At 44.5% G+C, this 25,925-nt stretch overlaps 1 protein-coding gene across 2 annotated transcripts in view; it reads left to right on the plus strand.

Moving 5' to 3' along the window:
- The window catches only part of hlx1 (H2.0-like homeo box 1 (Drosophila)), a 63,906-nt gene that overhangs the window by 6,675 nt on the left and 31,306 nt on the right, over window positions 1-25,925 (plus strand). For both annotated transcript variants that reach the window (XM_055506546.1, XM_029141716.3), the window contains exon 5: window positions 16,535-16,713. The gene's annotated coding sequence lies outside the window, so the exon portion shown is untranslated. The remainder of the gene's footprint in view (window positions 1-16,534; window positions 16,714-25,925) is intronic.

Raw genomic sequence — 25,925 nt, forward strand, 5'->3', positions numbered from 1 at the left:
AGCCGCATTATTGAGTGCTTTTTTAACGTGGACGCAGTTTCCAAGCGCCTTGGCCTTGCTTTCATAACCAGGCCCGTGCCAGCAGTTGGGAGTGGAATAAGAAGGGGGGGGGGGTGCATCTCAAGTTAAATTTAAAGACGTGTTTCTCTTGGAAACCAGGCTGCGCTGCCATAAACCAAGGGAGACATTTTCATGCTCCACATTTTTCATGGTTTCTCTCCGAGTTTCCTCCCTTCCTTTCTCACTCCACCTTGGCTCCAGCTTCACCGAGCGCTGCACTGGCTGCGGCCCACAGCCAGCGGGGCACCGGGGGGAGGGGGGGAGGAGGGGGGGGCGGAGAATCCCTCGGAGACGGTGCCACCTGGATGAGCCCTCCGTCGCCACCCTCCTCAAATGATCCGCCGCCTGCGCGCGCGCGGCCGCCGGGAGTCCGTTCCGAGCGCGGAGTCCTCTGACCTACCGCCGTTTTTAATGTGGCCGTGACGGGACGCCTTTATTGCAGACTGCAGACGCGTCGTCTTGAGCGGCGCTCGCTGTAATTTGTGACGGGTGGAGAGGTTTGGTATTAATTAGGGCCGTTAACGGCAGCGGTCCGACCGCCTGCCCGTTTCCATAGAGGCTGAATTCACTGAGTGATGTGCGCGATGGGAGGGGGGGGGTTTATGGCCCGACTGCCCACTGAGATGCAAGCGCAAAAAGAGGGGGCATAAAAAAATAAAAAAATAAAAAGAGAGCGCTTTCATTTCACGCGACCTGTCGTCAGCAGCCAATTTTCACCCTGCCCTCTAGTGAGCTGCCTGCGGCTTTCAGACTTACTGTACGAGCCTCCGATGGGGTCCACGTCGTGCACGTCCGAATGAGAGAGCTGCTCGAAAGGCTCAACCTCAACGCTGGCTTCCGCAGGCGAGGAATTACCATCGTCTCACTGATGGGACGGAGGTTGGACGTTAGGGATCACGTGCAAATTTCAAATGCATATGGAGGATCCACTCTGAGAGTCACAGCACAGTTCTAGGTTCAGCCTAAATCTGTCCTTTATGTCTCTGAGGACCGGTTCTGGGCGCTACCTGGGCCTCTGTAGCAGCTCAGCAGGTGGTGCGGAGGAGGTTTCTAAAGGTTTTCACATGCTGCAACCAAGAGTGGTTGGAATGAGCCCAAACAGTGCAGCTGCAGGCCCGACTGGCTGAACTGAAACTCCCCGTCAGGCCCATTCATTTCACAAGGCCCGAACAGAGCTGCATGACTGATTCCTGGGTATAATGACGCGAAAGAGGCAGAAAACAAGCAGCGACGGGAGCGTTCTCGCGTGGAGCGCGCTGCATAGCGGACGCTGCGCGGCGGCGCCGGAGATAAATGCTAAGTCTGCTGAGTATAGCCTGAGGTTTCCTCGTTTCCCCTTTTCTGCTGCTTATCGTGGCTCGCAGATGCCGTTTCGCGGAGAAGAGCTGAAACGAAACGGCGCCCGGCGAAAGGGCAAGATCGCGTTTTGGCAGAGGCCGATTCGCCTCAGCATCAGCGTTTGCAGTGATGCTCGGCCCAGGCCTGTGTGTGTGTGTGTGTGTGTGGAGAACACACACTCTGGACGGATTGATTAATTACGAAGGCGACGCCGCTTGTTAGCGGAGGAGAGGACGGCCAGAAAACAAACCCGGGTTTGTCTTGTTCCTGTTCCCAAAACAAACAGAGCCACGAGCGCCGCGCGCCGTTGCCGCGGCAACCGGGGAGGAGGCACCGACAGGTGATTTGTAGAAAGCGCTGCTCGGTTTCACATCCTTTATTCCCACTTCCTTCTAACTGATTTAGCAGACAGACGCACTCGGCTGCGGCTCAGAGATCATAATTACTGTCCTCATTTGCATGTGTGCGGTTGTTAGCGCAGGCAGCGAGTTCTCAGGCCGCCGCTGGTTTTACCAGAGAATCTGACGCATGAAGGGGTCTGATTCTGTGTGTGTGCGCGTGATGTTTGCGCGTACTTAAGAGCGTGAACTAGAGTGCGATCGCTGTAACCCACATGTGCAGCGGGGTGAGAGTTCAGTTCCTGCAGGGTTCGTTTAGGAATATATGACACTGCACAGCTGCTCCAATCATCTTTACATATCTGCCTATAAAACTTCACGGAGCGTCGCCGCAGCCAGCTGCCTCCATCGCTGGGAGCCATTCCCACTCGGGACAGAGGGAGGCTTCGGGCCCAGATCTGCTCTCCTGACGGGTCGGGAGATGTCGTGGCTACGTTACCGAGACATCGAAGCGCTGTCTGAGGCTGAACTCACCTCCGTGTCTCTGACACCCGGTCGACCCCGGCGCGTGACATCCATCAGCTGATCGTTACAAGCCAGAGGTCACGACCCCCCGCGCTCCACTCACCACACCTCCGTCTCCGCCTCTGAGGCGACCGCACCGGCGGGGAGCAGGTCCGTAGCGTTCCCCCCGGCGCGAGCTCGCGCGTTGAGACATAAAGCGATCCTGTCTGACTGCAGGAAACAGTCGCAGGAAATGGAGATGCACTGCGCAGCGTCGAGTGCCACTTCAGGTTATTTATTTGGGCAGATTTCTCTTGGTGGGAATTCCCTCCCCTCGATCACGCTCGCCTGGGAGCTGGAGGAACGTCGGCAGTGTCATGTAACTGGTTGGGCCCCCCCCTCCCCTCCAGCCCCAACAGAAAGCTTATGCGGTGCATCCAATTAGTTAATCTCACTCTCTTGACACACTTCCACTTGTTTGCGGCGCGGACCCACCATTCCTCCGCAGATCCTCTCATAACAAGCTGTCGGAGCGAGCGAGAGGGGAGGAGAAAGTCTGAGTGAGGTGATTGATTACGAGCCCGCGACGGACGGGGGAGACATCTGGCTTCCATTAGGGCGCGTGATGGGTTGCAGGGCTCCTCGGCGGCCGGCGGCAAAGGCCACACGACGTACAGACGCATGCGCGGCCTGTGGTTACGGCCTGTAGGATGCTCTGGGGGGGGAGAGGAGTGATGCGGTGTCATCTAAAGCTGAAACAGGTTTAGTGTCCGGTTCATCTGGATCCGTCCTACAGGTGGATTCTGAAACGTGGCTGGGGTTATTTCCATGGATAGTTCTGTTTGAGAGACGAAACAAAGCTACGTTGGATTCATTGGTTGAGTCCAGGCCAGATCAAAGTCTACAGACCCCAGATTATATTAATAGGAAACCATTGATCATTGACCTTGGGATTCTAATACTGTATCAAATGTGGAGATTGAATCTAATGGGCGTCCGTGAGTGCGATGTGGCTCGATGCTTTGTGAACTTCTTTGACTCTAGTTAGATTTGAATGGTGATAACGGTGGCGAGATAATGGGCTGGTACGGTTTTGTAAGACTTCCCTTTACTGCCTTATTAATCTCCTTCACCAGCAGCGCCTATAGAGTTTCTCACGCTCCCTTGGTCCCCTGGTTGCAACACAGACTATATCTCAATCCTCTGCGAACTCTAAACTTCTGATATAGTAACAATGACCTTGTTTTCCCCGAATACGAATTTTAAAGAAGTGAGATGCAACATTGCCACATTCCTCCGTTACTTTTACTAGAACCAGCCTGAGCGTCTCAGCAGCATCACTTATCACAAGTGGAGATTATTGACTTAACTGGTCCAAACATCAACAGCGAGCGGTCTGATTTGGCTGTTTGGCCGGACCACAGGTATTTATTTACGTGTCACTTTAACGCGCTTGCTTGGAGACGCGGGGGCGTGTTGATGAGGTGGGGGGGGGTCCGTGTCACGGTAGGTGACACCAACGACGCTAAATCAAGCTTCAGCTCGAGCCGATCGGGACGCAACACACTGTTGGTATCGAGAGGCTTTTCATTCCAGGTGTTTTATGTGTTCTGCGTCCCACGGCTGCTTTTACAACCATGTCTCATCTCTATCAGTTGGCCCATAAATAAGCACGCTAGCGTTCACGTGACAGGCGCTCAGGCTAAACCAGGAGGCCATAATTTACTAATGTAGCCCCGGGGCCCGCCCCCCGGGCCTGTCTGCGGCCCCTGATGGATGCCGACGGCTCCAGAGATGGACCGCCGCTGATAGGGAGTGACCAGAGAGGAGCCTGATTAAAAGTAGTGGAGCACGACGGAGGGCGATAACCCCTATCCAGCGGTGATGAATCCACTCCAGACAAGCTGCTGTCTCATTAGAGTCTAACCTCAGCCAGGGCCCCGCGTGTCCAAATAAACGCTGAACAATCCGCCTTTTATCAGCAGGATTACGCTTGTTTTCCTTTCCACGGCTTTCCTTGTGTGGGCTCCTCCGGCGCATCCTCCCCCTCTGGCGCTCTCTGTAAACTGAAGGTGTGATGCACCAGCCCTGACTCTGCTCTGTTTACACAATTCTGGGTCTATCTCCTCAAATTAATGAGCGCAGCAGCACCGCTGGACAACTATTTGCCTGACTAATCTGCGGCCAATATGAAATAGTGAGAAAAAGTTGAAATATTCTGCCCTTTATTTGCGATAGCGTAAACATTTGAGTTGTTTTAGAGGATGATAACATTAAATATTGGGCCCGGGGAGGGGGGCAGACAGGGGTAGTTTACATTCTCACTGGAGTAGTCTTGATAACAGGCCAGAGGGAATATGAGCCTCTTTAAATGTGTGCATTAGTGTAATTTATTGTGCTTCCCTCTCGGCCCTGCTGCTCCTCCAGCTCGCTTTTCCCAAACAAAAGACAGGCCAAGGCTTCAGAATGGATGGGAGTGAAAAATCATTCGTTGCTGATAATCACATAAAACACCATATCTGCTGCCTAATAAGCACAAAACGTTCCAGCAGCCTCCTCCCTGCGATCACGATGAGGAGCCTCCTCTGAAGCGGCCCTGCGTGATTTACACGCAGCGATTTGGGAAAGCTGTGGACGTGGAGTGGGCACGACAAGTGTCGGGGACGGGCTGAAGCCGGAGATTTCATAATTCTCCGTGCATGTCTGGAAGTCGTCCGCGCGCTCCGTTTGTTAACCAATTTACGTCCGGACAGAATGACCCTGGGAATTAATGAGGCTCTGGCTGTGAGTTCCAGCGCGGCGAGGTCAAGTAAATCATGCCTCATCCCCGCTCGGCCTCGCTCTCCCAAACCGCACATCCTGCGATAACGGAAAGACACGGGGGCCTGAGAAACACCACCCCATCGACACTTGTGTCCATCCAGTAGGACATATTTTAGGAGACCAGTGCCAACTGGTCATGAGGCCTGCTTTTAGTGGAGCCTGGGAGCTGATGAATGGGAGCGAGGCGAGAGCAGCCGGACTAAAGGTCACTTTCTTCATTTCACGTCTTCAGCAGATTGTTGATGTTATGCACATTTCTCTCTCCAGAGGTGTCTCTTTTTCAGCTGGCCTGTGTTTTATTAGAGCATTATAGGGAGTTTAGACTTGATTTAGCGGAGCCATTTGTTTCTGAATGACTGTGCAGCATACGAGGGAAAAGTTGACGTCATTAGATACAGTATAATTCCATGAAACCTAATCGACGAACACCTCGGTGCAAATCAGTCACCTCTTTTTGGGCAGGAAAAAAAATTAGGCTTTACATTTAATAGTTGTTAAAATACTATAACTTTAAACACGTGTTTAGTATTTCATATGCAAAAGGAAAAGGGTGACAACATTGTCAAGCGAGCGTGAAACTGGAGCACGGTTCACCCCTCGTGGAACATTCTGGGGAACGGCTGCCAAGTCTCGCTTGGCTCCGTGTTTCTGTCCTACTGTTACCAATCACCTAAATCAGCCCACTTGTCTTTCAAGGAGATTTTATTCGAACGTGGATTTCATTTTTCTCAACAGGGCGTCCGACCGAACCTTCTTTATTTGTCTGTAGTTGACGACAATTCACAATGGCGTCGATCAGAAGAAATTTGTGTTTGCGATCCTCGCCACTCACTCGATAAATGCAGCTTGTGGAGGTAACGTGATCGTCATGAATCCAACCATAAAGCAAAATAACCATAAATTGTGTGTGGACTACTCTATATCACGATGGAGGGAGCTGGACGGTTGCCAGCGCAAAGCTCTGGATTGCCTCAGACCTTGTGGCTGGGAAAGTGAAGGACTAATGCTGTGTCATAACTGCTACTGACACCGTGCTCTTGAGCAAGGTACTTAACCTCGAATAGTCCTGCAGAGTCAGTCAGCTGGCAGCGCACAGAAGCCCAAATATGGAACGTAAAAAAAATCTTAATATAATATTTCTCATCAACATAGGTTTTACTGGGTTTCATTATTTGTTTGAAATAAAACGAATCTCACCAGAGTTTACTGAGCTGGAATCAATTTTATATTCAGATGTTGAACTCTGCTGTACGTCTTCCTCTGATCATTACCTGAAGGTGTTTATAAGATTACCCTCCCAGTAACAGTTAACCCAATGTATGAATCAGAGCAGGGTGACAGCTTGGAATACACGTCTGCGATTATCGCCCTTCCATACTTTGAGCTTTGTTAAAACAAAGGAGGCGGTGATGTCAGGAGACGTGCGGGGCCGGCTGAGGAGAAGCAGTCTCCACTCTCTTGGCTGATGGCTGCAGACCAGCACCTGGACAGCTGTAATTACTGTCAGCTTCCAAAAGAGATGAGAGACACCAGAGGCTCGAATAAAACCTAAAACGGTTTTGATATGATGGATTTGTCCTGCTTTGTTTAAACATTCCTCGAGCTGTCTGTCTGGAGTCTCGAGGCGGCGGCTGGAGCGCTGCGCCGCGTCCGTTCACCGCCTCGGCGCACGAAAAGCCCCAAAGTGCTGAAATCGGCGAGGACGGTCCGGTCCGGTCCGGCGGTCGCAGGCCGCTGAGGCTGCAGCCTGTTTGCCCTGGATGTAAGTATGCGGAGTGGTTTCAGTAAATGTCTGCTGTGCGTGTTTACATTCTGCTTAATGCACCGGGATGACACCGAATCTAAACACATTCACACAGAGACGCTCCACTGCTCAGCTTTACTGCCACATTCCAAATGGGTATGAGTCCAGCTGCCCCCGGCCTGACTTTCTCACCGCTTAGCGTTTAGACATAAGCAGTTGTTTGCTATGTCAACACACGTTTGAATTACGTTGTGTTTTTAAACAAGGAATTTTTATTGTTTGCGTATTCAGCAGCAGTGGAGGATGAACACAGATCCTGCAGATCCTGAAAAAGACAGCCTGGATGTTGTAAGTGAAAGTAAATGTTTCATTATTATATATGATTGTTTAATAGTTGTTGTTTAGGTCCATGTGACCTAAAAAGTTACATAGAAATACACTCTTTCCCCTAAAGGTGGAATAAGTCATAATAATTCACCTTTTCTAATGAAATATCAAGTCTTCATATGTTCTATCCAAACCATAACATCCATCAAATGTCCAAACGCATCAGTCTTATTTCTTCCATAACATAACAAATCAGATAAATGTACAGACTTCCCAATTGTGCCTGTGGGACACTCTCCATACGAAGCGGCTGAAAAGGGTGAAAGGAGTTGCCAATTCTCACCACAGTTTCCTCTTTGATGCTGCAGTAACGCAAACGTGCCAAAACCGAGACAGAGGAGAATAAGGTTCTCTAACCTTGTCCAGGTCCAGTGTGTGTGTGTGTGTGTGTGTGTGTGTGTGTGTGTGTGTGTGTGTGTGTGTGTGTGTGTGTGTGTGTGTGTGTGTGTGTGTGTGTGTGTGTGTGTGTGTGTGTGTGTGTGTGTGTCGTATGTGACAAGCATTATCTGTGGGTTAACTGATAAGCATAGAACGACGATGAGCAGAACCCATCATGAATTAGAAGGAAGACGCTCATGGGCCCTTCCTAAACCACAGGTATGATTTACAGAGCAGGGCTGGTCGCTTGCGTAAAATTAATAATAGGAAATGCAAGGGTATTCCGGTGACTAGTCCAAGATATACTTTCCCTGGGTCTCCAGGCCTCTGGAAAACTTGGGTGGCCTACAAACAGGCTTCCTCTGGTTTCTAATGTTAATGTCATTGCTTTTGCTGCTATGACAGGAGCTTCACCACAACTGTGGTTTGGGTCAGACAAAAGAGGAAAGCTGTGATAGCAGACTACAAGTCCATATTTCAGGAAAACATCTCTGTTTATCGGGGTATTTTTGTCCCCGTATGGAGTTGGTTGCCACAAAGCGGGAAGGAATGAAGATGAGAAGGAAATTTTTTAAATACGATTGTTTTTAAGTACTTCACTTTTCCAGAAATCAGAAACCACACCGTGTATTATGGTTAGTGGATGTTTTGAATTACTTCAACTACTTAATGGTTCCTCCTTACCCAACCCACAGAATTGTTTCATAGTGGTTTTAAAACTTTGCTTAAGTCATTGAGTTGGATGTTGAGTAATCGTCACATTAAAATAGGTACATGCAGGTTATTACCTCCATTTAAAGGCTACGGTGTGTTTAACATCACAGTGGAGTGAAAAGTGTATTAGTAATGAAGGATTAGGTTAAAAAAAGACATCTGTAACATGGAGTTAATGGTTGACTAATGTGTAGTTTAAAAAATATGAACCATAATGTAAATGGTCACTCTTCTCAACTTTATGATTCGTTGAATCATAGTGAACACATGAGGATCGTTTACATATATTTTACAGGGGTCATAAATAAGTTTAAATTAAATTTTCTGCTCTGGTCTGGTCTGGCCTGGTCTTTGTGTTAATCCTGCTATAGTTGGCAGCATTTAGAGAGTCCCCTGTTTTCTGAAATAACAGAGGATCTAAGGCCCATTGCTCTATATACAGAGCACTGTAAAGAAGTAAGTGGAGGTGGGTGGAACATTTTGTAAATCTTGTGTCACCAAACCGCTGCGAGCAGGATGAATGCGTTTGCTTCGCCAACAGGATATCCCCTTAGACGCGCTCGCTGCGAACGGTGATGAGGATAACAGAGGGGGCATTATTTTTGCTCAACAGCTCGGGAAGGTGATAAAGCGCTCCCAGATCCTCTCACAGGGGTGCAGCAGTACACACGCACACGCCGCCATTCGTGTTGATGCTACATTTCATCTGCTCAACTACAAAAGGGTTCTCTGGCCTTAACCCCCCAAAAGCAGGGCCTTGGCCAACATGACTGAGGTTGGGGAGGAAAGGCTTTCTAAACACAGATCTGCCCAGACACAACCCATGTACTTATAAAAATGTCTTTATAATAGTTGTTTGGCTAAAGGTAACCATGTAAGTGGAAAGCTTTACTTTTGTACTCAGTATTCACCATGTCTGCATTTTCCGTTTGCACTTCTATTCTTGCAACGCTGTAGTCCTCGTTTTTTTCCACTTAAAGAATAAAGATCATATGAATCAACATTTATTGCAAAACAACACATGAATGAATGACCTTTAGAAACAGTGTTATGATATGTATGACAAACACATGACCCCATGACCTGCTTGAACCTTTTATGACTTTTAGAAATTTTGTAAGGCTTTGTGAAAATGGTTTGTTATGCTGTTTGTTTGTTTCTACAAATTAAACATGTTATAAAAGGAAGAAACAAATTACATAAGTTCAAAGACTTGATCCAGTGTGAAATTGTTTCCTTATGTGTGCATGCTCGTTTGAACAGTACGTATTAAAATGTTATATAAAATAAATAAAATGAAATTAACTGAGCAAAATAACTAATTGACTGAGTGGCTTCCCTAAACATTCTACAATAGACCTAAATGGCATTGGATATTAAAAAGGGGGCGGACAGGTAAGAGATACGTGCTGATTGGCTGCAGGGCAGATAACGCCTTTCACGAGCGCCACGTTGCTTAGCAACAGTGAACTAGCTCAGCTAGTTCGGAGTTTGAGCAGTTTGTTAGCTAAGCTAGCGCAGCGCTAACGCTAAACAGGCCTGTTTCCCAAAGGTTCTGACTGGAGTAGTTAAGCTAAGCTAGCTGCCGTTAAGCTAGTGCTAACAACTGCGATGCGCTGCGCTTCTGTTACGTAGGTGAGTAGATAACCGACTTTTAAATGGCTATTTTTCAAGTTTAAAGACTATTTTGAATGTTGGTGGGTTTTTTTTATTATAATTAAAAAATACCAATTTAAGAACGCTTCTGTCAACACTTTAACTATTCAGGATTAGAGTAAATCAAAAAGAAATATTTAACATGACTTTGTTGTTTAGCATATTGCAACATACTGAAGGTGGGTGAAAGCCAAGCAGAGCAGGAACTGGACCTTAGTGTTGTGTCAGTTTGGGCTTTGAAAGTCTGAACGTTTTCAAAATGTCTCAGCACGACTGACAAACAAGATAAACTCTATTGTCTCTTGTAGCTGGTGATTAAAATGAATAATTCCTGTTATGACTGCTAGCTTGGTTTTGCTTCCCCTCTGCTCACCAACAAGTGTGGACGCTTTCACAGTCAGGAGCTGCTCTCAGTCTCGATCAGTTTAGGATGTGTACAGATTGACAACACGCAAACTTCCTCCCGTTTCTATCCTTTTTGGCCAATTCTCATAATGTGCTGTACTCCATCCACTTGGTGTGAAACGTGACAGTGACAAAAACAAGGTTGAAGAGTCTGATTGCAGTTAGTGAATTACTGTAGGAGGCTTTTAATTACGGAATCCTTTATTTAGATCTCCAGACCTCAATGAACATGTGCATTTTAAAATGACTTCACTTTAGAAACTTCAGCACTGATTCACTTCAAGTTCAATAATGAGGCCTTTCCGTCATTGCTGTAACTCACATGACTGAATGAAGGAAGCTGGCTGCTCTCAGTTATAAGGTGGTAGAACACAACGCTTCCTTTATGGCTCTGAAATCATTTCACAGGCTCTGGTCAGGCTGGCACAATTTTAAAAAGCTTGGGTCTGAGGTAGCCCATTAAAAATACTCATAAGCATTAATTTTGCTAGTGGGATGTGAGATTATGTTACGTTTTTGGCAGAGATGTGCATGAAATAGGTGGTTTTTGCATTGGCTAAAATAGTTCCCAATCCTTGCTTTCTTTGAGCAGTGTATAATCTAGACTCTGTTGTCAACTGGAGACAGCCCAGTAAGCATTGCCTTGTCATGATGGTGATGGCATGTCAACAAAGAGCCCTGCAAATCCAGCGCATTTCATATATACTAAAGTCAACAGACAAATAAAAGGCCTGTGATGAGAGGTGGAAAGTTGCTAAAATTTGTGCTGTATAATGATCATATGGTTTTTGACCGTTATTGTTTCAAGTTCTGTCTTTTGGGAACTTTTTTTTTTAAATCTATGTTTATTGCAATAATGACCACAATAGTAATATGGTAAGTGCGACATTAACGTAAGACACACACATTTCCCCTTAACCAAGACTAACACGTTAGTCTTTCAGCAACAGGATTGTTTGCATTTCATGTCTTCCCAGATCTGCAGCATCGTGTAAAGTATGTTAATGCCAACATTTCATTAGCTGCACATGCATCAAAGATGACATGCTAATTTCATCATTATTATAAGTGTGGCTGGCAAATGTATTTCTGTAAGTGCCCTTTTTACTGAAGGCCTAAGAATTTCTTCGGCTGTAGCAAATAAACTGACCACGGAAAATAATTGTTTATTTAAAAGCTAAATCTGTACAGACAAGGTTTACTTGACAAAATATGTGGATTGATACCTTTAACCCTTACGTAAAATGTGGTGTTTCAGCATTTTGATTTCTCCGTGAAAAACTCTCAGTAATGTCAATTTCATGTGCTGTGCCTCGGTGGAGAGTGGGTCAGAATGATGTGAGGAGTCAGACATATGAGCAGCTTTGTGGTAACAGGGGCTTGGCTTCCTGGCACACACTTGGAACACCCCCTTGATGCTCCGCCAGCAGGCTGGCCCACACTGGGTCAAATTTATGGGTAGATATTTAGCTTGTCTCTGCCACTCTGCAGCAGAAAGAATAACATCAAGCTTCTTCGCTGCCTGTGCTTTGAGCCTGGCGATGTTTCCCTTCAGAGGAACCTGCCTGGCCACACATCACAGACCTGCTGAGAGTAATGTAAAAATGTCAGCAACACCCTACCACTCTCCCCTTTAAAGTTAGGATGTGGTCTAAAGTCTCATTTTATCGTCAAGTCTGTTTTTTGGGTTGGTATGGAAACATCATGCTTATCCCTTAGATCAAAAAAAACAATGATCACAACAAAATTATTTCCTAATCTATTTGTGAAGTCATCATGACATTTATGCAATATTTAATAAGTCAGTTTTAAACTACATGAATTAAGTAGATAACTTTTTTTTTGTCAGTCTTTGGTAGCCTGTCGCACCAATGATAATAAAACAGGAAACAGTGACAATGTGTCATCATCAGAATGAGGAAGTAAAGATGCTGCGGTATCAATATAGTTTTCTGAAGAAGTTATGAGTTACTAGTCACTAATTACTGTATATGACTTAAAAAAATGATCCCGTCCCATCGGCCAATTCTGAAAACAGTGGGACTTACTGTTGTGTTATAGATCACTTTTCCACCATCTGCCTTTTCAGCAGACATGTTTTCATTTGATATGAAATTACATATAGTGTAAAAATGGGGAAGTACCTTTTTTATTTTCCTGTTACATGAACCTTGGAACATGCTGCCTTCCAGCTGCTCCAGCAGCTCAACCCCAAAAGGAGTTTCACTTCTCTATGGCTGAAGATTTTCGTTTAAGTTGCAAAATACCTAGTGAGCTCGTTGGTACAATCACTCTCTCCTCAGCCACATGTCACTCTGGAAGGACATGAGATCGCTGATGCAAAGGATCTGGCTTCATGCTTGCAAAAACTAGTGTCACTGTACTTGCACCACTCGCATCCGGGTTTGGTTTCCACCATCTAATTACAGTTACAGTACCTAGAACACTTACTATATATTGTGAACCCTCAGTTCTCCAGAATGCTCGAAGCACATAAATACTTGTTGTGTAGTATTTTAAACTGCTGTACAGTGTTTTGGCATCTGATAAACCTCAGACTTCCTTTTTATTGAGTTGTTTCTCTCTTACCTGAAACAACCCAGTGAAAGTGTTTTCGCTTGTGCTCGTGATGTTTGGTATCACCAACCAACCCATATCATCCTCCCACGTTGTAAAATGCTTTTAAATCAATCAGCATATGACATAGAGTTTAATTCGAACTCGGTCACTGGACACTTGACAGCGTTCTCTCAACAATAGATATTGTGTTGCACAACGCTCTGCGTTTCTACTTTGGCAACGGCAAGTGAAATGACAGATGATTAAGCAGAGTGATTGCACACAAGAGCCTGTATTGCCCTGCCTCTTCTGGCAAGTGTGAGGGTTCAAGATGTGTAAATGTGTGTTTAGTGGTTAAGGTGTCGGTGCTGGGAAGGTGGGTAAGAACAGAAGGCTTTGGAAACTGTCAGGCTTCGACAGAGTCCACACAGCACATTTGTCAATGTCACAGAAAACATGCTAATTTGTAGTACAGCTGTTTCCCTATATGATGTGTTGAAATACTCAATCAGAGGAATTGGGCTGGACCAGCCCGTGTCTCCAGCTCATAATAATACCCCATTCACTACATAACCTGCCTGAAGTAGCTGTAGAGCTCAGCTGCTCTAATTTGTAAACTGCACATGGAACAAAACGCCTCGCGTATGTGTGTGTGGCAGTATGGTGGGTGCAGCAGCGGTCGAGGTGGGGGGGGCAGCAGGGGGTCGCCAGGCAAGGAATACCATATGTTCCTGATTGATGATGATTGAATGTGGTGCAGTAGCAGAGGGAAAGTGTTTTCTAGCCAGAGAGAAATTTGTGTGCGCCGAGGCATTTGACGGAGGGACAGGAGGACCTCAGTGGAGCTTAAATAGGCAGGACAAATTGATTAGGGATGAGCCATTACTCCAAAGAGTGTGTGGAAACATGATAGTAGATTATATGTTCAACTGCACCACTGCCCTTCTGAAGAATGCTCTTGACACAGACAGGCATAAATCTCATCATATGATATGACTTTGTCTCAACGTTTTTACATCAAAGCTATAAAAAGGTGCCAGTCAAGGTGTTGCTTTTGAGCAGGTGACAAAATCTGATCCTCTCCATCAAGACCACAGAGCGATATGAAGGAGAAGCGAAACTTCTGTTTAAAAAAAAAAAACTTAGAATAATACTTGAAAGTTCCCCAAAATGCTGCCTGTGACACGATGGCCTCTAGTGGTACGCTGGCGATTGACACGCACAGCTCAATCATTTCCTTATAGGCGTGTGCTGCCAGGTCCAGCTGGCTTTGACATTAACACCAGGCTCTGACTGACAGAGGCCCTGGCCTTGGGCCGGGCTCCCGGGGCCTCCACAGTACATTCAGCTCTCCTTTTAGCCTGTTGATTTACTGTCCCCGGTGGCCGCGCGTTGATCCATTTCCCCTCTCAGTTTGCTCACAGGGCACCCCAAAAACGGTCCTCCAGCAATATATTTGCTTTATGATTTCCTGAGGAGCCAATGAAGAAAAACAAGCCCCCGCTCACTGCACCTGTTCCAGTTAATGTGCAAAGGGGCCGCTCGGCCTCCTCCAGGCTTGGTGGCTGGGGAAAAGCAGAGGGCCTCGGTGTCACAAGCTCCATGTGGATCTTCCATTTCCCCCAGCTGGCCCAGTCAGGACCCAGCAGTTTGGAAACAGGGCTACATGCTGTATTATATGTGTGTCAGTTTAACATACAAGGGTCAAATGGGGCCCAGATAGAGTCTTGCTGCGTTTGCATTATTAACATGTGTGTGGGTGTTTATGTAGCTCAGTGCCCAACACGGAAGTGACATTAATAAGGGAAAGTGCCAGGAACCTTCTTGCGTGACTTTAGAAGATGTGCAGATGTTACTGAACGGAGAGGCCTGACATTTAGATTTTCTGATGCAAAGCATCCACAGCATGAAAGCACCAGATTTATATGGCAACAAGGTTTTATAATAAACCTCTATCATGTGATCGGCAGGTTGAGCAGCTATGATATTGAGTAATGTCCATCAGCCCCTTATTGACAACGTCTTACAATTTTTATTATGTTTACAAAGTTAAAGTTAAGGGACACATTTGATTTTGTGTGAATCACATGTCATTTTGTGATTTTGATATCAAATATTTACCAACTGTGAATAGGTCTAAACACTTCAGTATTCTTAAAATTTAAGAGGCCTGTGTACTAGAGCAGTACAGTTTTTTTTAATTTAATAGATTAGGAGATTCGTGAATATCAAGCTAAAAATGTAATCCATTTATTTCTCAGTCTAATATTTTCATTGATAAAACTGTCTGTCATATACAAAAGAGGGAATGATGGTGTCAGTAAGTAACGTTTTGCAAGATTTTCTCTTTTACTGCTTATGGTCAGTTCTTAGCTGACAGCGAGAAAATTAGGTCTGACAATTATGAGGCTCATGTCTGGGTAATTCCATTTCGCAGAGTGGGAACAGTGCACAGTCACTTCCTCGGAATAAGCCTCTGAACATGGTTGGTCCATGTGAAAACTGTCAGCTGCCTCTCTGGCACGGTTCTTCCTGTTTCCCTGGAAGTGACCCAGTGGTAAAGTGGCCCAGTGGCTTTTCAGGTCAAGAAGAGAGGTGAACAGAATTATGGGAGGAAGCATGCATGTGGCAGCGTCTGCTTTTCCCAGTCATGTGTGTTTAAGTAGTAACCTGACAGAGTAAATGTATTCCAGGGTGCTTTTTTTCCCCATCTGAACTCGAGTTGTCTTTCCCGATGGCAGATGCATTGGAGCTCACCCTTGCGTGTAGTTGGTGAGTGTGTGTGAGTCCTTGTGCTTTTCCTTATGTTGTTTTTTCCCCCCACTTTTTTCTTCCACGCTTAAACAGCGTGCTAACCACCAGATCCCATCGCTATCAATCTTAATGGTGGTGGGTCAGTGTAAACGCGCACATGTGTAGGCTCTTTCTGCAAGCCACAGTTGAAGAATAATTCCCCCCGAAAAAAGAGAGAGGGAAAATATTCTGGCCCCATTAACAAAATAGGTGCTCAGAAAACACCCTAGCCGGCCCAGAGTGATTGCTACTTCCTCAGCTTTTCCACTTCATTGATGGTTATGTGAGTTAAAACAACGAGCTTAATGGAGACTCCGGGCCCCCAGGGGACTAATCATAGCCACGTGACTTCCTCCGGGGCTTCCATGAAAATAACTCCATTACAATGGCCTGTGATATTAATATCGGCTTTGGGAAAGTCAGGCCGGGATCCACAGGGAGGGCTCAGTATGAGCAAACAAAGAGGAATGCGCGGCATTCAAAGGAGCCAGGGAAGGAGAAAGGCAGAAAAGGGGAGAACAGTGAGCAACGCGTGGTAAGTGGTAGCGTATTACACAGCTATGGTGTGCACTTTTTCTGCCTCTGAGCTTCTGCGGTGTCCTCCACTGAGCCGATGTGAGTGCTAGAACACATCTACATTTTCATGGAGTGGTAACGCATAGAAACTGTGACTGCGTGAATTCTGCAGTAAAGGGTCAGTTAAATAAAAAAACTGTGTTTACTGTACAGTAAATGGCAGGATGCATTCAAAGACCGTCCCTGCAGGTGATTTTATTTGACCATCCTCTCCTGCTCCCTGTAAACCTGCCGTGCTGTTATTCTGCCATCTGTACAGGCAATAACTCACCGCCAGCTGCATTCAGAACAATTAAAGCTCAATGATTGCAGCGCGGAGAAGTCGCCCACCTCGGGGCTGAATACCCACTCCCAGGCCTCCTCCACTTCCTCTGATTCAAACGGACACGTGTACCAGCTCCTCCAGCCCAACATCGTACGGAGCTGCTCAACTCTTGTGTAAGTCATCACTCCAACACACTGACTTTTTTTTCAGTGTCTCCTTGTGGGAGATTTACTGAATGAAATATGACTTACACTTTACCTCTGCTTTTAGGAATGTATATACATTGTCTACAGCTCTTTAAATCCCGTCTACACGCCTGCAAGTGAAGGGTTAATGTGTTGCTAGGATCCAACACTGTAAAAGATTTCAAACATTATCATAAACTATTTCTCCTGGACCAGCTAATGCATATTTTGGTGAACTGTGATATTAATGTGGCCAGAGAAATACTGAGGGGCTAAAGTTTTAGTGTTTTGATGATAGTGTGTTGTTTGTAAGAAACAGAACTATGGATAAATCAGTGTTTCTGGATATAGAATATATATTATTTTATAATACTGTAAGTTGCTTAAGGCATTACTGTACATACGGAGCTCAAAATATTTATATAACTGTATTTATCATATGCATAATTCATCTAACCGTGTGATACAGATAGCTGTGTAGATTAATAGTAATTGATAATCTTACGCTGAGAGGGGAATACATTTGCAAGATGATTTAGGAATTTCCATCCGCGTTCTCTCAGCACAAGTAGTGATATGGCTTTCACATCTTTAAGTGAAATATTAGATGGCAGTAGCCGAGCCAAAGTAAAGGTCCTCCTCCAGGGTCCAAATAATTATAAGAGTGCCATAACAGATCAAACATTATTTCCCTGACCTTGTCTCCAGCTTGAGGAACAGCTCAGACTTTTTGGCTGAAGGCTCAGGCAGCAAAAACCTCTCTGTCTGCAGGAGCTCTCGCTACGTGGATCTGAAGTTTACACAGGATTAGAGATTCATTCACCATTAAGTAAATGACCCTCTGCTGGGCAGGAGCAACACGTCGCTGGCTGTTTGGATTGTGTGGTTCAGAATTCACCCCGGGATTCGTTTATAGCATAAATCCGTTGTTTTGGCAAAGTCAGACCAGGTTTTGCCAGAAGAATCTGTACAAACGTGCGTTGCTGTCAGCCGCCTGAGATAATTATTTCTTTCCTCTGACAAGCTATTAGAAGTGTCAGAATGGTTTCATTTTTTATCAACAGGTCACTTGTAGGATAAGACTTATTTCAGACATCGGTGTGTTTTAGGCTGCACAGATGCCACATCTGAGAAAACACTGATTGTTGTCTCGCACACATTTTTGTTGAATCTTAGGAAGTTTAAGCGCGTTGATCAAAGCCAACATCTTAGGTTATATTATCAGGATATGATGCAACGTATCGCTTCAAAGCGGTAACAATGTCACTTTCAAGTTTGAAAAGAAACAAAAGAAGCATCAAACTGACGAATTAAACGGTTCAGGAATTAAACACAAGGGAGCAGAGCCGCGGGTCTTTTGTGTTTTTGTTGAGTCAGTCGCCCAAGGCTTTCCTGTCAGGTGTGACCTCAGTGACTCTGCTCAATGTAATGACTTAATTTGAGGAAATGCAGACTGTTAAGATTTCAAAACTACTAATTGTTGAGTCTTTCCCTCGTAGGACGCCTGTTGTGTGGGAATAGAAAATGAGCCTCCTGCCTTGTAATTCACACTGCGGCATCTCAACGAGCAGCTGAGTTTTCACTTCTGGCCTACAGGCGCTCACACCTTCTGCCGCTTAACCTAAAGGCCTCTAAGACCACTGCAAGAAGCATAAAACATAAGCTGGTTAACTGCTTACAGCTGGATGAAACAGGGGGACATACCAGACTAGGCTTGAACATATAACCTTCTGACCGGTTGATTAGTCAACACTTCAGCCCTAAACTAATTGCACCAGCAAGTGATGGTCTTCTAAAACAGCTGGAGGTCATTTTGAAAGCAGCAAGATCTCGTTTTTATTATCTGTGGCACTTCTAGATGCATCTGGACTAACATTATTGAATCTACAGTACTGTAAGTGTGTGTGTGAGGCTTGTGGTAACGCTTTTTAGGTTTTTAGATGTGGAGTCATTATGTGGAGTCATGATGTTCTGCTTTGCATATGGCTTCCACGGCTCCATCATCACTTCAGCCATCTGTCAGCTGAGCACCATCAGCATCTGTACTTGGCTCACAAATAACCCCTCTCGTTCGCCTGGGATATGACAGATGCATGCTTTAATGTTGATGCTGATGCATAGTTGTCCCATGCAGAGCCGCGCTCATTCAGTGTTCGATATTAAGAGTAGAAAAGTCCGAGCGGCCGGCGGTGAGTGATTTAGGACCGAGCCAAGGCTCACTGTATTTCTCCTTTCTTTTTTTAATGAGAGCTTTTCTTTTGTGCCACCCTTTAGACTTGGTTTAATTGTCAGGAAGGGGATAGATTTATTTCCCCATAAATTACACAGGTTTTCTGTGGAAGGACCCAGAGCATAATGTAATCTACACATGTGCACACATGTGCATTTTAAGGGTGTGGAGGATGTTGCTGCTTTACTTGTCCTTACTGCATTCAGCAGAAGTAGTAGTTCTTAACTTAACTGTCTTTAACCTCATATTAACATGAAATATCACAAGTACAAAGTCTTTGTCACTAGTAAAAGAGAAGGCCACTGAAATGTGTTTTACCCATAGCTTAACTAAGTGTGAATTAGGAGCAGTTTCCCAAAGCAACCTTAGTGCTTTATCACATGGAAATGCAGACAAGGAATTCATCTTATCGAGTGACTCACTCTCTCCTGTTACGAAAGGAGCGCGGCTGGACCCAGAATCAGCTTAAAGTTTTTCATTTCAAAGAAATGAAATTAACAAAGAGCGCAGGAAGCTTGATTGATGCTCCATATGAAACCAAATTGCGGAAGTTTTGCTGAGGTTTTTTTCCACCAAATTGGTTTTCCTCCCTGACCTTAAAGAGTCGCCGCTCGGCATCGCGAGGAGGCATCTGCAGGGAGCCATAACTGCCGCCAAAGGCCTTTAAATCCTGGACTTGATGGTTTGAGGATTCAGCAGGAGGATTCGAAAAGGATGAAGAGAGGAAAATTGCACATCCTAAAGAAAACAAAGAGCATTTCCTTCCCCGTGTCAGGATGAAAAAGGAAAAAGAAAAAAGAAAAATACATACTAATTCATCGTTGGCTTTTACTGCTCCTCACTGGTCCATAACTCACTTTGACCATGGTTCTCTTTCCCCTCCATGCAGTCGAATTCACAATCCACTGCGACTTGTTTTAGTGGCCTTATTACAGGCAAGTCTGTGCTGTCCAATAAAAGGTTCACACTTTGAACTGCCATCCATGGTGTGACTAACGTGTTTTACAATATCTTATGAATGATACGGTAATGGAATAAAAAAGAAAGTGGCCCAGACGTAATTGAAATGGAGAGACTGAGGAAATCGTACAGAGCCTGAGTGAAATGTCTCGGCTTTGTCCTTAAATCCCAAAATGATGACTCTGCTCCTCGCAGTTTTTGTGTTCATCTTGTTCTATTAACCCAATATGTGAAGATATTATCAAAGTTTTAATAGTAGTTCAGTCTGGCTGACAGACATGACATATGAGTTTATGCTGCAGCTCGTCTCAAGGTAACATTTAAGCCATGTTGCCATGTGGTAATTCAATTTTGGAAGCGCTGCTTCGGTGGATTCCTCAAAGATGTCTGGAGCGGTCGTTGCTCATCCGTCCGACGGGGACGTGTATCTTCCACAACCTCTATCCCGTATCGACAGTGTCGAATTGGCCGAATAGGAGGACAAGCATATAGAGGTAATTAATAGATGACACAAATGCGTACATTCATTATATTCATACCCTGCCGACAGCCTTCGGTATTCGTTTTCTGAAACCTCAGCAAAAGGTCGAATCATAAATCAAAATCTGAAACAATAGTAGCATTTACAAGCACTTTTGTAGAGATGAACTTCACTGGCAGTATCCTTTGGAAACTGGAGCCATAAATTTTATTACTATTAAATGTTTCTAAAGGGAGTTGACAAATAGTTGAATGGAGTTGATTTTCTCCTCCTGCTCTCTTGGCATGGCTGCAGGGAGGAAAATTCCCTGTCTTGAAAAGAAAAAATGCTCCCACATTAGTGCTGCCAATCCATTCATCTTGATGCCGTTTGAGTGTAATTTAAGCCTTTTTAAAACGCCTGCTGAAAATACAATGTGCTTAAGGGCAGTTGCAAGCATTTTATGAGCACAATAAAATTGTCACTGCATATGGATTAGATGGATGTTGATATACGGTCGTGAAGGTTTGCGTGTGCACGGGTGTTTACAGCAGTGTTACCGTGTCGGCTGCTGAAGGATGGATGGAGCCTTCACTGGCGTTCAGTATAATCTCTGATATAAAAATGGCTAGCTTAAGCTATGCAGGGTTCACATTCCTCCTTGAAATGGCTATGCAGAAATGAAGAAGTGCCTTCGGAGAAACTGGCAACATCTTTGTGTTAGCTGCTGTTTATTGCGTTTTTATGACGCAGAACCTGTCAGCAATTAAACGGATATACAAGCATTAAACATGCACAGAAAAAAGTAATGACTGCACTGTACTTTATGGCGCTATAATGGATGAAGTCTTTGTTTTTGTCTGTATAAACATGAGCATCCACTTGATGTGTTCCTGCTCATATATATATATATACAGCATCTCCGTGGATGTTCTGATATTACCCCATCCACTTATTATTTGTCCGTGATGGATACGTGGCCCGTTTTGACCCAGAACTCACGCTGACAGAGAGCAGATGTTGCGCCTACTGTACTTTCATGTAAACAAATGGGTTGCTTGTCTGAAAAATGCATAATTACTTGGAAGGTCACGGAAAGGACGAGCTGTTATACATTATAGAGACCAAACCATCAGCCCGGGAATAGCTTTAACCATGGTCTTTGCTGTCAGCCCTGTAGTCATCCGACCACGAGATGATTTTGCGGAGAAGAGAGATTTTACCTACCATCGCTTTGGGTCAGTGTGATTTACAGTCGTGTTTACCAGCGTCCTTCAGATGGTTCCTCCTCTCGGTCATCATCCTGCGCTATTATTCCCAGATTATTCACCCGTGGATAAATTTGGTGGACGTCCCTGCAAATCTGTGATATTTATTGGGGTTACGCATCACTCTGGACCTCTCCATTGGCTTCCCACTGTAACAAGGGAAAAACAGATGGTCCGCGGTCGTGGTGTGTTTGGACACTGAAACACTTGGGTTTCATGGTGCTTTTTATGCTTTTCCGCACATTTGGTTAACATCTTGTTCAGAGATCACGTCAATCCTTCAACACGTTAAATATAGATTGTCAAAATGTTATTTTGATCTTTTGTAAGATTCAAGGATCTGTTCGTTTTTGCGAGGCTTGAATCACCTCTGCAAAATACATGAAATATTGCAACCTCTTGAAGATATATGACTTCTAAATACTGGACTCTACACAGAAATTCCTCATACCTAAGCAATTGAGTATTTCTGAGTTTATACAGCAGGGTTTTTTTTTTTAATTCCCCATTCTATTAGCCAGCTGGTAATACTCCAGCATGTTTATTTTAATAGGGTAAAATTAAATGAACCGCAATGATTAAAGCAGATATGTAAATATTGTGTTGTTCAGTTCATGGAGGAGGGAGCCTCACTGATTACCTTTAAGTAAGGAATAATGAACTCGGCTTAAATGACAATGAAACTATTCTATTAATGCATTTGTGCACAGGTCTGCTTTGCAGCAGTGTCTTCATATTTAGGTGACTAAAATGTAAATTTCACAATTTATGAATTTGGATTATTTAAATTGCAATGTTTTATGAGCAAAAACACATTAAGAAACATTATTTATCTTCAACAAAATAATTTTTTTTGATTAATAGATAGATAGATAGACTTTTGTTGATTGTTGATTATTGTGCTATCACTTTGGAGTTATAGTTTGGATACATGTACAGAGCAGTGGTCATACTGTACAAGTGCTTGAAGCACAGCAGATGGTGGATGCTTTATACATTCAGTCGACACTCCCTGATTCCTCATCAGTCATTACTAACTAAATGCATGACAGTCTAAGAAACCCGGTGAGTCCTGGAAACTCTAATGCCACTGAGACCTGCTTTTCCCAGCGTAAACTGTACTGTATGTGCAGTTACATTGCTAGACTGAGGCAGTTTAAAGTTTTAAAAGCCAAATTGTGAAAAGCTTGATTGCTTTTAAATGCCAATGCTGGCGTCCGTTTGAGATCTTGAAAACATATGGAAAGCCCTTTTGATGCTGCGAGCAGCTGAGGTGGTTGCTGAGCGTCTCCGTGTTTATCCTTCAACCCCGACCTCCTTCCTTTACATAAAAGGTAAACTGTTCAGCCTCACAGGCTATTCACATCGGCTCTATTCATTATGCCCAGATAGTGAAGGCTTCCTAATTCACCTACCACCCCACAGCCCCCCAGGGCATCTCCTGTGTGGCTCCAAATGCTCCTAGCTGCCTTCCACCGACTAATTGCTGCAGATTGACTTAAAAACCCAGATATGACCTTCACTTGACGGTTATCTAAAAAGCAGCCAGTGTTCTATAACATGTAACGTAAGTTGTTCATCAAAATGAGTTACAATTTCAAAAGCGCGCAAGTGTTATTTCATCATTACGGCTTCCTTTCGAGCTAAATTTAAACCAAACGCCTGCACCATTATATTGTGTTGCCGGGGCACGGCCCTCTGGGGGGAAACACAGCGAGCACGGGGCCTGGACGTATTTATCTTTCACTTTTTCACCTGTCTTCAGATACGGTTTCCTTTTTAAGTCGAGCAGTAGGGATTTACTGGGCTGCTTCCTTCCGGGACCCAGTGGAATACAACATTAAACTGCAGGGAGGAGAGAAAACCTGTAGTGCACTAAAATAAAGTTATGTCAAAACCATTCTGTTCTTCCTGTAGTCTTTCCTCAACCTTGCAAGTATCCTCTGAGGGCCTGAGAACATTACAAGCCATTCAGTTTATATGAATGGGCACTAACAGACCTTTTCGCCATTTTGATATGTCTAAATTTTGCAGGCACATCCTGTGGTCCATCAGGCACAGCCTTAGTTTCAATTTAGTGTCTCCCCGTGGACCCCTGTCTTCCTATTTCATGTGGAAATTGTATAGAGTTTTTATCCCTGTGCGCTTTCAGCTGCTTCAAAGCAGCTTTCACCAGAGAGATGTACAAGCTAGCATTTTAATGGCAAATCATTCACAAACAGCGAGGAGGAGACCTGGCAACCCATCGAACACTGTCTTCTCCTCAGTCAAACCAGTCAAAAGAATAAAGATTTGATATATCACGGTTTAGCCATAATTGAACAAAAGTCTGCAAAAGTCTTTGAAGGAAGACGAAAAGCACCTGTATTTTTATTAGGCCAAGCCTGCCTTATACTACTCTATAAAGTTTGGACAGTGCCAAGGGGATCATTTCTGATGATCTTTACAACAGCAGTGCACTTTATCTAATACAAATTTGGCTTGAAAGCATTGTATCTAAAAGGCTTCAATGATGTCACTGAAAGGAATCTGTGTGATATTACAGTTACCGTATGATTAGTTATGTAATTTTCTGCAATAATGCTTTGTAAAAAATAGTCTTCCGGAAAATATAAAGTCTAATGGCATAAAGAGTTCAGCAGAGCCTGGTTATGAACAGTATTGAACTGGGCCTGTATGCATCCAGTCTGACCCATGTCAGGCCTCATATCTGGTCTGGAAATGCTTACATGTGTAATGAAATGTGAAGGTATTTGTGAAAGGCAGTGAGTGAGCTGCAGTCTGCTCAGTTACCCGTCCAGGCGCTCTGTCGTCACCGCGTTGCTTTTTAAGCATTCTGTTCTCCTGCCAGTGGCTGTCTTTCATCTCCTCAATCGAACCGTTTCTACTGCAGGTAGAGTTTTATATTTCACGCTTAAATTTGATTATTCGCTTTCTACTGTGCTTATGTGCTCCACCATAAAAAAATAAGACAAATGCATCAGCTGTAGTTTTTTCTCCAAAGACAGAGTGACTTTATTATATTTAATGTAACTCATTAACAGGACATTTAGACCTTTGTATTTCTACAATACATGACAAAACCAAATGTGTTCATCTTAAGTCACGTTGTGATCTAGTAGAGCTTTCCTGTCCTGTGACCGGACTCTAAATTCAGTGGCACCACCGAGGTCAAGGACTTCAGGACTAGTAATCTTATCTAGCGCAGCTGCCACTTTATCAAAGTGCTTGAGGACAAATAGATTACTAGATGAACACAGGACACGGTGACAGCTATTGGCGAGTGATTTTGTCACCCACCCAATATTTAGGACCTCGTAATAGGTGCATATAGGAATCTCTTGTAGAACACGTCGATAGTGGACCTAAAAAGAACCCTTCTCTTGGATTATCTTTAATAGAGTCTAATGCTGTTGACATGCATGTTCTTATGCGTGTGATGCCTTAATAAGACAGAGCTACAAGCTACCATAGACACAGAATTAGTTCAACAGCTTTTAGAGATGACCTCACGTCATCTTATTACATACTGTCCGTGTTTCCCCGCACATCCATGTCAGATCCCTTTCAGCAATTAGCCTTGAACTAGGAAAGCTGATCGGCTCCGGTTTCCCATTGCTGCGTCCCTCGTCATCTTGGAGTACTTTGAATCTTTCCTCATGCGCCCTAATTAAGACCTTAATGCTGCGTCCCCTGAGGATATGGATGCCCCGCTCCCACCCACCACATTCCCCCCGTAGCCATCAAAACTGTTATGATAATGGTCAGCTTGGCACAGGTGCAAATTGCTAACATTTAGTCTACATTTGTTCTCAATCACCGGTGATCATCAAAGCTTAACCCGGCCTGACTTGTGTCTTTGTGCGCATATTTGCTCGGATCATGTTTGAATGTCATATTTTCTGCAGAGTTACTTATTTTGGTGTTTCAGCCTATTGAGGACTGCGGATTTTTCTGCTGCTGTGTTCAAGACCACCATCCTCGTTCAGCACCGCTTTCAAGCACCCGGCCTATATTTTCTTTCAAAATACAGCACAGTTGTCATCATGGACCTCAACACTTTCACATGACAGTAATTTATTCAGACCAGGTACAGCAATAAATTCACAGACCTCTTCCATTAAACTTTTCCTTGACCTCCTAACTGTTTAGTTGGACTGGTGCCACATAAAGTGTATAAACCAGTGAAGCCGATTCCAATGAGCGGAGATTGAAAGAGTGCTGTCATTAGGATGTGCGTTCACATACCAGCCGACAGCGTTTGGCTGGAGGCCAAGCTGGC

This window comes from Betta splendens, chromosome 24 (assembly GCF_900634795.4).
Source record: "Betta splendens chromosome 24, fBetSpl5.4, whole genome shotgun sequence".
Classification (NCBI taxonomy): Eukaryota; Metazoa; Chordata; class Actinopteri; order Anabantiformes; family Osphronemidae; genus Betta; species Betta splendens.